A 15,217-nucleotide genomic window follows, 5' to 3' on the forward strand; every position below is an offset into this window, starting at 1 on the left:
CAGATCTCTGCTGACTGGCTTAGGCCTCATTGGTTCATCAAACACAAGAAAGGACAGTCACATTCAAGGAAGTCCTGCAGCAAAACTGACGAAAACCGCACAACAGCTTTGTGTGAAGTAAGAGATGAGCTAGATGTGAGACGCAAGCTGGGGCATTTTTACGTTTTTCCCAGACATTTAGCAAACGGAGGTGTGTTGCTGTAACAAAGATGGCGTGAGTGGGCAGTGGTTTGTGCATGTTCCTGGGTCAGTGCAGGCTCAGGTTTTAGACCTTTACTCCTGCTCGCACAAAGCACACCAGGACATAAGGAGCCACCTGGATTGAGTGTTTGATTTGGACCAGCGGGTCGACCAAAGTGGGTACTTCTCACTCCTGCAGTTGCTATGGGGCTGATAAACGGAAATTTGTGAACCCACGTTGCCTGTCTTCCCCGAGCTGTGACTGCACGGAAGCAAAAGCTGTCCACAATTAACAGACAGCCAGGGAGTAAATGGCCCCCAACCCCCAACATCTATCCCAGACAAATGAGAACGTGCATGAAACGAGAGACTCTTAAAGAGCAATTTTGAATGCCTTGAATTCTTAACAAAACCTCCAAACAAGATTCTCCTAGGAGAGGACAGAAAAATGCAACTGAAATGAAGGCTTTTGGAAACGAAAGAGAAATGGCACATTTGACAAGGGTCAGCTGGCCAGGCTCCTGTGATGACAGCATTCTGGGAGTATTAATATGTACCAAGAGCTGTAAATGGTTGCAAAAATGTACATGGATTCCTTGACATAATGTACTAGCTCACACCATCTGCCACTTTCAGCAGTCATGGCTGCATGCTTGAAATCCTTTTTAATTACTTTCACTTAACAAGGAGTTGAGCTGCAAGCTAATTTTTGAAAAGCTGCCACTGGTGTGGCTCCTTGGGGTTGTTGCTCTGGTGACCTTTAGGGATATCTAAGATGGGCAAAAATCTACTAAAGAATGCCAAGAATTCGAAAACTTTGTGTGCTAGTCCATATTGAGTACCAAATTCAGCTTCTCTTATGTTAATGCTGGCCATACACAGCGGGCACGGTGGTAGAATCCCCACATACAAACATGTAGTTTCCACAAAGTCAATTGAACGTGCTCGCAGGGCAGAAAGAATTTTTAATGTAATATAGTCCTGACACATCAGCCAACTGCTCTTTCTCAAGAAATTCAAGAGCTGTTCAATTCAAGAAACTGTGATTGCAACACTCCAGGAGAATATGGTCGCGCTGGACTTATTAAGCTCTGGTGCTCTATACCCCAAACCATGCTCGCTATATTTCCTGGTGAATATAAAATATTTTTAAAGAAAAATTTTAATTATACACAGTTTTTGCCTTATACTTTTAAAGACTTAACCTCAAGCTTACAAGTTAAGCCTTCTTTTGACACGCTCTCCGAGTCCACAGAAGGCAAGCCTCTCTTTGGAGACTGGTGGGCATACGTGTAAGAAAACAGAATAACTGCAGTTAGTGGATGTAGGGTCTCTGAGGTCAACTCTCCAACTTACAGTGGGTTTGTTTTGCTTTCCCAGAGGAGAGTCCTCTTGGCAACATTTTGCCAAAAAGTCAACTTTTACGTCCAAATAATAGGACTTTCTAAGAGAGAGAGAAAAATCTTTCCCATCATTCAAAAAGAGCATAAAAGAGAAAAAGTCTAAGATCAGGGCTATATGCAGCCCACATACCCTGGAGAGACATAGGCAGGAACCACACATTGGCACCTAAACAGGGACAGTCATGTAATGAGACTTTTATATCTTAATAGAAGCCACAGATGTTTGTCCCTTCCTCAATGAAATGGTCTTTGGGATCTCACTGGCCAAAAGGACTGATTTTCTCATCAGATTTCTTTACTCTCTGTTGGCCCCTAGATTTCTTCACCATAAAATGAGCTTGTTTCCCATCGTGTCTCAAATACACCTTGTGATGGTTAATCTTATGTCTCAACTTGACTGGGCCAAATATTTGGTCAAACATTCTGGGTGTGTCTGTAAGGGTGTTTTGGGATGAGATGAACATTTGAATCTAGGCAAAGTAAAGCAGATTGCCCTCCCTAATGTAAGGGGGCCTCATCCAATCAGTAGAAAGCCTGACTAGAATAAAAAGGCCGAATCAGAGGGAACTCCTTCTACCTGAGAGCTTGAGTTGGGACACGAATTTCTTTCTGTCTTCAGACTTGACCTGTAACTTCGGGTCTTCTCGGGTCTCAAGGATGCTGACTTTTAGACTAGAACCACCGGCATTCCGGGTTCTCAGGCCTTTGGACTCAGACTAGAACTACACCTGAGGCTCACCTGACTATATAGATGTTTGGGACTTCACAGCCTCCATAATCATGTGAGCCGATTCCTTATAATAATAAGTCTCTACACACACACACACACACACACACACACACACACACACACACACACCTATTCACCGGTTTCTCTGGAGAACCCTGACTGAGACATGTATCTGTAGCCAGAATAATATCTGTGGTGGTTTGCACATCAGACTAGGTCTCAAACTGACTACATCCATCAGAAGAGACTAGAATATGCCCTGGTAACAAGCAATTCCAAAAGCTCAGGAACTTATGGCAACAATGGTCATAACTCACAATACATACCCATCTCAGGTCAGTAGAGGAGCTCATTGCAGTGACTCAGAGAAGTGGGTGGATGGAGCACACACACACCCCCTAACCCCCCCAAAAGACCTTGCTGGTCACTGCGCCGGGGGAAAAGGAAGCCCTGAACAGTCTTGCACCAGGAATGTAACATTCCAGTCTAGAAAAGACAAACAGTACTTTCACTTACAACTCATTGACCTGGGTTGGTGCATGTTCCTATCTACCAACTGGGAAACAAGATGTACAACCCTACCATGTGCCTGGAAGGAGATAGTTGGTAAGGATTGTTCAACTGCTATATGCATTTAAGAGGTGACTTTCACTTCCTCTGCTGTCTTCTCCAGTTGTCTTCAAAGCTGCAAAGCTCTATTTGTCCAGATCCTGTAAACTCATTGCTAGAACAGTAAAAAAAAAAAAAAAAAAACCCTTGGACTGGTAGGTTATCCAGTTAGTAAACTTTCATTGAAATAAGTAAGTAAACAAGCAAATACACAAATGTTAAACCCTCAGGGTGGCCTGAGATGACTCTTGAACAGTTCAGCTTTGCCACATTGTAGTCAAGAAGCATTAGTGCCCAGAATAAAATGTTGTTCCTTGCAGGAGCCTTCTATCACTATCTTCTACCCCACTTTGTGGACAATGAGGTTTCCAGAATTCTTATCTTATAGTCTCTATTCTTGAGTTTAATTCTCTTACATTTCCCCAATATCTCTATCTTCCTTCCATTCCAAGAACTGGTGTTTTTCAGGTGGAACATACCATTTATCTTAAGAGCGTTATTACATAAATCATAGAGCAAGGCAGGGGAGGGGAGGGTAGCCTCAAAAATCAGAATTCCTTGATTTTATGGATGAGAAAACCGAAGCCCAGAACAGGAAAGTTATTTTTTAAGGTCAGAGCCAAGGCTCCTAACTATTAGCCCAATTCATTTTTTACTAAATCACGTGCCACCGTGGAGAGACCAGAAAAGGGATTTATTCTGCCCAAGAAGCACAGAAAAAACTCTACAGGGGTTGGGACTGTGAAACATAGGGAGAGAAAAGACAACAGAAATTGAAAATCAGTGATGTTTAAGGAAAAAAACCTAGCAATGCTTTTCCATATTCAAGATTTCCAAAAACTGTGATACAAAGCTTATGACTTACCCACCCCATTCATCCTTTTTCACTCTCTTGACTCACCCACAAAAAGAAACGAGCTAGAATACCTGAAACTAACATAATATTGTATACCAACTAGACTTAAATTAAACTAAAAATACAAAATATTTAAAACCAAAGAAATGAGCTAAACACAACAACAACAAAAGCAGAACATGCAACCGTTTCATTTAGGATTTGAGTACAGCTGGGTCATAAAAGGAAATTACCACTCATTCCTTCTGAAGATACAAGGAAAACACAGGAGCTCCTACAGCCTCAAGCCCACCATTACTAGCATTGAAGTTTCCTGTATGAGAAGTGTTTTCCCAAGCAGTCATATTATTATTTACATTCCTAAAGACTAGTGCAGAAATCAAGATAAATCTCTCACCTTAGACACCCACCTCTTCCTAAGCACCAATTGCATTCTAACTTCTCTTCCATCTCTTTGATATTTGACATATATTTAAATATCAGTCCTATAGAATCACTGCATAATCTTGGAGAGGGTAATAGTCATGCAAATAATAATGCTAGATTAGGAACTGGCGGGTAAAGGCAGTTAACTCCAGGTCTTCATTTGAAAGGCTCGATCTGTAACCTGTCCTGTCCTCTGCAGTTCCCTTGATTACACATAGTACATGTTGTGGCTTTCAATGGAGGGCACAAAGCATATTAGAGACCCTACGAAAGTGTTCCCGTCAGTTACAGCAGCTATCACCACGAATTGTGGCTTAGAATTCTCACTAACAACAGAGACCCTAATGAATACACCACAGTTCATAGAGATATGATGAAACCTCAGGTGTTACTGACACCAGTAGGGTAACTAGTCAAGTTGTGATGTGAACTGGCTCAGAGTTAGAATTTTAACGACCACACAGAAAAGAAATCAGCATTTTTCAGCCCCCTGTTGTCACGGGGGTGTGTAGCACTAGCCTACGCTGCAGAGCTGTGGTTGGAAACATGTGAAGCCCCTGAAGGGGCAGTCTTGTTTTCCAAACCTTTGGAAAACTGGAAGGGCCTTTGCAGAGTTGTCCATCTGGGTGATTATGTGCAGCTGGGATGAACACAGCAGAGGGCCTTAGCCTGGGAAGTCCACCTTCATGGTCAAACACCCAACAGAGAAAGAGTCACAAGATGACTGCATAGGCCAGATCCTACTTCTCATCTAGAAGATAAACCTGAGCATAGGCTTCCAGAAAAGAAAAGAGGAAGGAAAGTATTTTCCTTTCATTGAGAGAATTAAGAGCTTGCCTTGGGCGGGATGAGGTTGCACTTGTAAATAGGTGCTTATTGTTCATACCTGTGAAACACACACACACACACACACACACACACACACACACACACACACCCCTTTTCTTAGCTGTGCTTTGCAGAGCAGCATGACCCAACTTTATAGGATTTCCTCTCCATTCCATGGGTAGAACCCCACCTCTCACATATCTCAGAGGCGCAAAAGCCTATTCCAGATGGTAAAACAAACTCCCTTCATTTAACTTGAATTTATATCAAGATTTTTGTATAGTAGATTTGGACATAGAGGCAGTAAGCAAGGAGATTTTGTTCTTCTACATGTATTCTTTTTAGACCCCTGCTCTTCTTTGATCTCTTCCCTCTGGATCATACTTGCAGATTCCCTGCAGACACATTACAATCAAGCAGTTCTTAAGAAATCCATTAATACTTGCAAGCATGCTCTTAACAGGTGAGAGGGATTTCTGCTCTTAGGCAGGTAGCGGTCTGGGCCAGGGATAAAGCACAAGCAGGAGAGCTTGTCAAATTCAGTTACTTTTCTCAATGGCATGGGCCAGTCGTTTCACTGCTCTGGGCCACTGTTTCCTCAACTGTTAAAAGAGGGACCTGATTACTGCTCCTAGGTCCCGCTGAGGATGTTATAGAAATGAAAGGATATGAATTTCCTTGGTGGAAAATGTATTATACAAAAATTGGGTGTTATTAATCAACTAAGGGAGAGGTTTTAAAAGAAACAGTTGAGAAGGAAAGATGAGAGAAAAAGAAAGAAAAAGATAGTATAAATAAAAAAAATACCTTTGTCACACATGGATGGATCTTGAGCATATAACGCTAAGCGAAATAAGTCAGACAGAAAAAGCAGAGAACCATATGATTTCACTGATATGTGGTATATAAACCAAAAACAACAAAAGAACAAGACAAACAAGTGAGAAACAAAAACTCATAGACACAGACAATAGTTTAGTGGTTACCAGACGGTAAGGGGGGGAGGGTGGGAGATGAGGGTAAGGGGGATCAAACATATGGTGATGGAAGGAGAACTGACTCTGGGTGGTGAACACACAATGGGATTTATAGATGATGTAATACAGAATTGTGCACCTGAAATCTATGTAATGTTACTAACAATTGTCACCCCAACAAACTTTAATTATAAAAATTTTTTTACAAAATTAAAACAAGATAGTATAAAGAAAAAAAACAACTGTAAACCAATGGTTCTCAAAGTGTGGTCTGGGGAACCTCTGAAAGCCCTGTTCAGGGGGTCTATAAAGTCTAAACTCTGTTCACAATAATATATTATTACATATCATACATATTTGTCATTATAAAATATAAAATAACACATAATTATTTTAATGTAATGTTTGCCTTTTTCACTCTCTCACAATACAGACAGGGAAGTTTCTAGAGGCTACAGGACATGTGATGCTATCACTCCCAATAGCTAATTTAATGTATGCTTCAGTATTCTTCTGTTTTCTAGATTTCATAACTAAGTTTGTTCTCAGTATATCTACGGTGCTTTGAGTAGCTATCTTCAGTTATATTTACTGATATAACTGATATGCTTCTTTATCACCCAATAAACCATTATTTTGAAATCTTAAAATATATATATAGTATAAGCATATTCATGAATAGAATCATCCATCTTCAGAAGAGCTGTTGGAAATGTTGCCTACTCTGTAGGACGTTAATAGGTGTCATGGAATAAAAACATTCTAGCAATCCCATCCTTGGGCCCATGCAGACTCAGACTTGAGTAACAGAGGCCTAGCTCTGGCCACCCCCCTCTCTGTGCCCTTCAAGGCAAAGAGTCCACAGGCCCAAGGAGACATGTCTACTCAGAAACCCCCTCCTTCTGAGTAGCCCTCACTCTGCATGCACATTCAGTCCCCAAGCGCCTACGGAAGAAGCTCAGAAGTAGATATGGAACTAGAGTGTCCACATACATATACCAGAAGTTTCTTGTCATATGGGATGATAACCAGGGGAGGTATGGGAGAAAGAACAGACCAAAGATAGGGTCAAGGAATAGCACTCCCAATGAAGGAGTATAAGGAGTCCAGGAATTCTCAATTCGAACATGAATTTCCAGGTAATTCGGAAGGTATATTTTTCAGGAGAGGAAGATATCATATATTTTATAGAATAGTTTATTAGCTTAATTTGTAACTTTCAAATGTTTACATGTATGATGTATGGACCTCCATTTACACTCTTGGCAGGGCCCTGAAAATATTAGGAGTGGGCCCAGAATCCAAGGTCAATTAAGTTTAGGAAACACTGAGATAAACATAGTTAAACAGACTTTTTTTAAGTGGACGATATCTCAGAGTCTTAAATATGCATCATGCATTATGCATATCCAAGAAGGGATTATGCCATATCTCCTTCATTCCAAAATGCACATTTTAACATTTCCAAAATCAGAATGCATCTGACAATTGTAGGCAGCCAGGAAACAGCTGTGGCTGAACATATGCATTAAAATTTGCATAGTGGGTATTAGTGGCTGGGAAGAAAACCCCAGAGACAATAGTGGAGCATGTTTTGAAGAAATGTTGCATCACCCAAAATCTTGATGACCTAGAAGACTAAAAGCTTGTGGAAAACACACACACACACACACACACACACACACACACACACACACATCAATGACTCGGAGTAAAAAAATAATTCAGAAGAATCGAACTCAACATGAAGTGTGAGGGAGTCTAAGCAATTTAATTTGCTTAAATGTTCTGCCTTAGATTGATACAAGAGTGATTATAATAAAAATCTATATCTACATAAATATTACACCGCTTTTTCAATAAATAAAAAATGAAAATTCCAAGTGCTAAGAAAGAGTTGTTTCGCAGTTTAGTTGGTAGCAGTTAGTCTTTCTTAGTTGAACATAAAGTAATGGTATGTATTTATTTAATGGCATTTTAGATTCTCTGAAATACAATAGCATGTAAAGTTTTCCAGATGTCTTTGAACAGGGAGGGCTTTTCCGTCTAATCATTACATGACATACACATTTTCTGGAGCATGCTTTGAAAAGGCTGCATTAGATCACGAAATATTGAAAGGCAAGGATTGAAAGGGGCTTCAGAACACCCCAATATCTCATTTTGAAGATAGGGAAACTGAGGCACTGAAGGAGAAGTTTACACAGCACATAAATGACAGATGTAGAACGAGAGACAGCTGTCCCCACTCCTCATAGGAAAATTTTAATTCCTACGTCAATTGAATCTTCCTGGTTTATACCAAACTGAATTGGTCAACAAGAATTGGTCAATGAATATTCTGCGCTTTGGTGTCTTGGCATATTCAAAACTTGTTTATGATTTGTTTGTCAATCATCAATTTAAAAAACTGAAATGGTTGACAAAAAAAGAAAATTCATCCAAAGGTCTACGAGCCCACAGAATCACAACACTCAACAAACCAGAAGCAGAATGAACTTAAAGAAAACTGCACCAAGATATCATAATCAAATTGCTAAGAGCAAGTGATTAAAAAAAAGAATCTGAAAGCATTCAGAGAAAACCAACAAAGATAAATTAAAGGTAACAGAATAAGAAAAAGATATGCAAAGGTAAATCATCAAGAAGATCTAACAGTCTTAAATGTATATGCCCAATAAGAGAGTTTCAAAATATATGAAGCAAAAAAGTGGCGGAACTACAAAAATAAAAAGATAAATCCACAGATATCATGAGATTTCAACAATCCTCTCGCAGTAATCGAAAAAGTAGCAAGAAAACCTGTAAGAGTACAACAGGATGTACAGAAATGCATGCTCACAACTCTTCGGAAAAGCCCGATTTGAATCTGGGTTCTGCCACTACAAAGTAGGAATGACAGACTTTAGAGGTAATGCTCAATAGAGGGTCCTGTCAAGTATTACATGTGTCTCAGCTTATGATGAGCATGAAACAATTCATGAGTTATCCATGGGCTCTCCACCTCTGACCAAAGCATTTAAGAAGCTAATAGGAGCTTTTACAGGAAGCTTATTGTTGAATGACTGAAATATGTATGGCCTCTTTCTTGGGGAAACAACCCCATTAGGACACAGAGAGTAAAATATTCTTATTCCCTTTGCTGTATTGTTTATTTCTGGAGAATGCTAAATGCATGTTATATGATTCTCCATGTGGCACATGAATACTGTCAAGGCGCCCAGCGAATCATGCCTCCTTGTACGTAGGTACGCCCATGTGTTGTTCCCTCCCACAATGACTGCTGTGTTAATCATGTGACTTCATTTGGCCAATGGGACTTCAGCAAACATGCCACCAGCAGAGGCTTAAAACGCAAGTGTGAATTGGGGGTTACTCTCTCTCTTGCTCTTTCTGGAACCCAGCCACCTTGTAAAGAAGACTAGGCTAGGCTCCTCGAGACATGTGGCCCAGTTGACAGCCAAGCACCGGCCACCAGACATGTAACTTAGGCCATCTTAGACAGCCAGCTCTGTCGAGCACCAGGAAGTGACCCCAGATGAGACCAGCAGAAGCCCAGCCCAAATAGCTGACCCACAGAATTGTGCACAACAAAATGATTGCTTTAAGTTTTGGGGTGGTTTACTAGGCAGCAAGCAGTAACTTGTTAAACCCCAAGCACAGCCAGCTCTGTACCCAGTAAGACAAGAGTGGTACCTACCCCTCTAGTTACTCAAAGGAGAGACAGAAAATGTCTCATTAATATTGCCTAGGAAATCAGGCTTAACCTCTTCTGATGTAGCCCCTCTCTCAGCCCAGCAAATCAATGTTAATAAAACACATGTGCTGGAAATCCCCTGATGCTCTTCTAGGCGGAACTTTTTAGTTAGGAGAAGAAAAAGAAACTTAATTTGAAGCTTTAATAACCTCCCAATTAGGTTGTTTCTGTTGGCATTAATATTTAATCATGACATTACCGTGACTATTTTAGAATTGGACTGAAATTAAGTAAAAATGTTTGATCATAAATAATTTCATTATTAAAGATTATCTTGGTTATATATGTTCCTGTGCCCATCTTTTATTAAGTTTGCTTTTCATGTTGACATTTTTAAGGGCATAATTGTATGTTTTCATTCTTAGTAATATTGTTACCACATATTAATTATGGCACTGTGCCAGGAACACTAGTAATAAAATTCATTGGTTTTTCACTTTAAGAGCCAGCAATAGGCTCTCTCTCCTCTACAACTAACGAATAGATGATAAGCTTTGAGCTTTATATTGATTTGCTGAATTATTGTCTCTTTTTCTTAATTTGTGCATATACACCATTGGTCTTGATTTATGGAAAAATCAGTGTGAAGAAGAGTGGGAAGGATGGTTATCTTTGCCCTGTTTTCAAGCGTTTCCTGGAGGCCACATGTAGCACCAGAGGAAAGGCAATATGTTAGACAGAATAACGGTACCCCAAAGATGTCTACATCTTAATACCCAGAACCTGTGAATGTTACTTTACATGGCAAAGGGACTTTGCAAATGTAATTAAGGACCTGGAAATGGAGAGATTATCCTAGATTATCTGTGTGGGCTCAATGGAATCACAGGATCCTCAAAAGTGGAAAAGGGAGGCAGGAGCGCGAGTCAGAGAAGAAGATATGGCAATGGAAGCAGGGTCAGAGTGATACCATCTGAGAGACTCAAACCACCATTCCTGACTTTGAAGATGGAGGAAGGGGACATGCATTAAGGAATGAGGAAAGCCTCTAGAAGCTGGAACAGGCAAGAAAACAAATTCTTTCCTTAAGCCTCAAGTAAGGAATGCAACCCTGCTTACACCTTGATTTTAGCCTAGTGAGATCCACGGAAGACTTCTGGCCTGCAGAACTATAAAAGATCTGTACTGTTTTAAAGCCACTAAGTTTGTGGTAATTTGTTACAGCAGCTGTAGGAAACTGATACAGGTAGTAGGTATTCCCTGGAGCAGCTTGCTTTGAATCTGGGCAATCCCATTTATGGGCTGTGTAAGGAGGTAAGTCATTTAACCTCTCTAAGCTTCCATTTTCACGTCTATAAAGTATGCATAATAGCAGTGATTTCATAAGGTTATCAGGATAATTAAATGAGCTAATTTGCATAAAGCTCTTAGCACGTTGTCTAGCACTTTAAAAGTACTTGTTAAAGGTCAATTATTGTTACCATTATTCAAACTTGTAGTGGCTGACTTGTTCACAGCTCTTTGTGCCCTGCCCTGGTAGAGGATCCCATTGCCTGCCCATCGGCAACTCACATGCAGAGCCCTCTAGGTGGTGTGTGCTCCCTGCCCATTGTCAGGCTTGGCCATGGGACTTCCTTGGCCTACTGTGAGCAGAACTGAGCCAAGCCACATCCAAAGGGAAGCTTTCAGAGCAGGTGCACAGTTTGGCTCAGCCTCTTATTCTTTTCTCTTTGTGACAAGAAAGACATTTCCTAAATAAAGGCTGTTCCTTCCACCTGAGTCCTGGCTGAGAAATCACAGGGCATAGAGCCACGGCACATGTAACAAGAGATATAAGTATTTATTGATGTAAGTCATTGTGAATTTGGGGTTCGTTTGTTTTCATGTAATGTTGACAAACAACATACCTCTCATAGATACTGTCATAGTCTCTCAGCACACGTGCATGCGCACACACGCAGACACACACACACACACACACCTTCCCTCAGACTATCTATAAGAACTACACTTTGCTCACAACTATTTTGACACATTAGTATTCTGTGACCCCAGGGTCCCTAACCATAGTTAATCTAAGCACAGATGGACCCTTGGGCCTACGTGGGCCAAATAAATTTCCTTTCCAAAAAAAATTTGGAATTTTCTGACTTACAGGCAGCTAGACAAACTCTGCCTATGCCTAGAACTAAGGGATTTGGGAAGAGGAGGAAATCTTAGGAATTATGGCCTGATCATCTTGGACTTTGCCGTTGGAGAAAGAGAAGTTAGATCTGCAGAGAAAGAAAAATACATGCACGATGAGAAGAAATGGCTGCCTGAGTCCTTAATAATTTTCTAATTCCTGGACTGGGACCACCCTGAGGCCTTGGGCACCATGAGATAGTGCAGTTTCCTTTCAATCAATCCCCCTTCCTACTAAAGTAAGCTCAAGTTGGTGTCTAGAATCTTAAACCAAAAGCATCTTGGCCAAGACAAAGTTCTTTTTCTTTTTCATAATTAAACATTTTTTTAATTTGTATTACATTTATTGGGGTGACATTGGTTAATAAAATTATATGGGTTTCAAGTGTATGTTTCTATGATACATCGTCTATATATTGCATTGTGTGTTCACCACCCAGAGTCAGTTCTCCTTCCATCACCATATATTTGACCCCTTTTTCTCTCTTGTACTTCCTCTCCCCCCTTACCCTCTGGTAACCACTAAACTGTTGTCTGTGTCTATGAGTTTTTCTTTGTTTGTGTTGTTCTTTTGTTGCTTTCAGTTTTACATCCCACATATGAGTGAAACCATTTAGTTCTCAAGTTTTTCTGTCTGACTTATTTTGCTTATCATGATAATCTCAAGATCCATCCATGTTGTCACAAATGGCAGTATTTCATCTTTTCTTATGGCTGAGTGGTATTCTGTTGCATTTATGTACCACATCTTCTCGAAGGACACTTTGTTTCCATGTCTTAGCCACCGTGAATAATGCTGCAATGAGCATAGGGGTACATGTATCTTTACAGATAAATGTTTTCAGATTTTGAGGGTAGATACCCAGAAGAGGACTTGATGGGTTGTATGGTAATTCTATTCTTAATTTTTTGAGGAAATTCCGTGCAGTTTTCCATTGCGGTTGTACCAATTTATATTCACACCAGCAGTGTGTGAGGGTTCCTTTTTCTCCACAACCTCTCCAACACTTTTTATTCCTTGTCTTGTTGATACAAGCTATTCTAACAGGTGTGAGGTTTATATCTCATGGTGGTTTTGATTTGCATTTTCCTGATAGCTAGTAAAGCTGAGCATATTATCATATATCTGTTGGCTGTTTGTATGTCTTCTTGGGAGAAGTCCTCAGGGCCTCTGCCCATTTATCAATTGGATTGTTTGTTTTTTTGTTGTTGAGTTGTATGAGTTTTTTATATTTTTTGGATATTAGCCCCTTATCGAAGATGTTATTTGCAAATATCTTCTCCCATTCAGTTGGTTGTCTCTTTGTTTTGTTGATGGTTTCTTTTGCTGTGCAGAAACTTTCTAGTTTGATATACCATGTTTCCCCGAAAATAAGACCTATCCAGACAATCAGCTCTAATGCGTCTTTTGGAGCATAATACCCAGTATTATATTATATTATATTACATTACTTTATATTACATTATATTATATTATACCTGGTCTTATTTTACTATAAGACTGGGTCTTATATTAATTTTTGCTCCAAAGGATGCATTAGAGCTAATTGTCCAGCTAGGTCTTATTTTCAGGGAAACACAGTAGTTCCATTCGTTTATTTTTGCTTTTACTTCCTTTGCCTTTGAGGTCAAATTCATAAAATCCTCTGAACGCAAGGTCCATAAGTTTATCTACACTTTTTTCTTTGCAATTTATTGTTTCAGGTCTTATGTTTATGTCTTTGGTCTACTTTGAGTTAATTTTGATATATGGTTACCGGCATCAGCCTAGTTTCAAACTTTTGCACGTGGCTATCCAATTTTCCCAGCGCCATTCATTGAAGAGGCTTTCTTTTTTCCATTGTATTTTTTTTGGCTCCTTTGTTGAAAATTAACTGTTCGTGTATATGTGGGTTTATTTCTGGGTTTTCAATTCTATTCCATTGGTCTGTATGTCTGTTTTTCTGCCCATACCATGCTGTTTTGATTATTGTCACTTTGTAGTGTCAGTTGAAGTCAGGGAGTGTGATACCTCCAGCCTTGTTGTTTTTTCTCAGGATTGCTTTGGCTCTTCATAAGTCTTAGCAGCAGACATACCAAGGAAAAGTTTCCGTCTATGAGAATCCGCAAAGCCCTAAGGAACCAGTCTACATGTAACAGAGGACACAACCTCCCCGGTCCCCATCTTAACAAGTCCCCGTCGGTGCAGAGCAAATAACTCTGTGCTTGCCACAAAACTGAGCTGCCACGTTAGTTGTTTGACTGAATTGATGGGCCGTCTTGGTCAAAATAAGTCTTTTTTTATTAAATGTTGACAAATCGTAGTATATCAAAAAGAAAATCTACAGAAGCCCCTTTTCATTTATGTAAACAGTAAAACCAAAGTGGCATATTGGAAATCTCTAAATAATACTTTGTCTACATAAAAGGGTGTAATTCTTTAGGTCAGAATAAATTAGGAAAGAAAGCTTCCTTTTCAAGCAGAAGAGGATTGAGAATCTAAATTACCCAGAGCTGGTATGTCGCCAATAACAGTCTGATCTCTTGCCACCTCTACCATTTCAAATAGCTGGCATAGTGACAGCCCCATGTACTGAGTGACCACCATGCTGTCTTTTATTTATTATCTTATTTAATCTAGCCAAAACTCTATAAGGTAAGGACTGCTATCCCCATTGTAGAAAGAGGAAACTGTGGTTTATGTGATCTCAGTAGCTACTCCAGTTTTACACAGATATCACATTTCAGAGCAGAGGTTTGAACTTGTCTGACTTCAAAATCCTTGGTTTCATCCACCATGTTGGTGGCTGCCTTCTAAGAATATTTATTCCTTCCCAGTCACATGACTGACATCTTCCTCTTTGGGCTGACTCAAAAATTCTAGAACATTCTTTTCCAATTGTTCTGGGTCAAAGAGTACTCCCCTCCATCAGCTCTCATAAATGCAAATGGCCTCTCAACAGCTCTGGCTTCAAAATTCTTTCCCCAATGTGCCCTTGTATTTCTTTTAGGCTCAAGGCTATGGGGTCCAACAGGGTCTCCCCTGCCCTTCCTAGCAGTCCGTTTTCCATGTATAATGTAGGTTTCTTGCTTCTGCTGCACAGTCTGTTTTGGGGGGAGAAAAACTTTCACACAGTAGTATCTGACCCAGGATGTCCACTACTGCCTTATTTTATTTAACTCAGGTACGAAGGGGCCTCTCTAGAGCACAATGGTAAGATTTTCATTGCATTGTCATTGACTTTTGTCTTATATTTATTACCATGTCTTCAGTTTCTCCTTTAAACTAGGGAGCAAGAGCTGCTTGAAAGGCACCGAGGTCGGCTATCAGTGGACTGTCTCCTGCCA

This window comes from Rhinolophus hipposideros, assembly GCF_964194185.1.
Source record: "Rhinolophus hipposideros genome assembly, chromosome: 21".
Taxonomy (NCBI): domain Eukaryota; kingdom Metazoa; phylum Chordata; class Mammalia; order Chiroptera; family Rhinolophidae; genus Rhinolophus; species Rhinolophus hipposideros.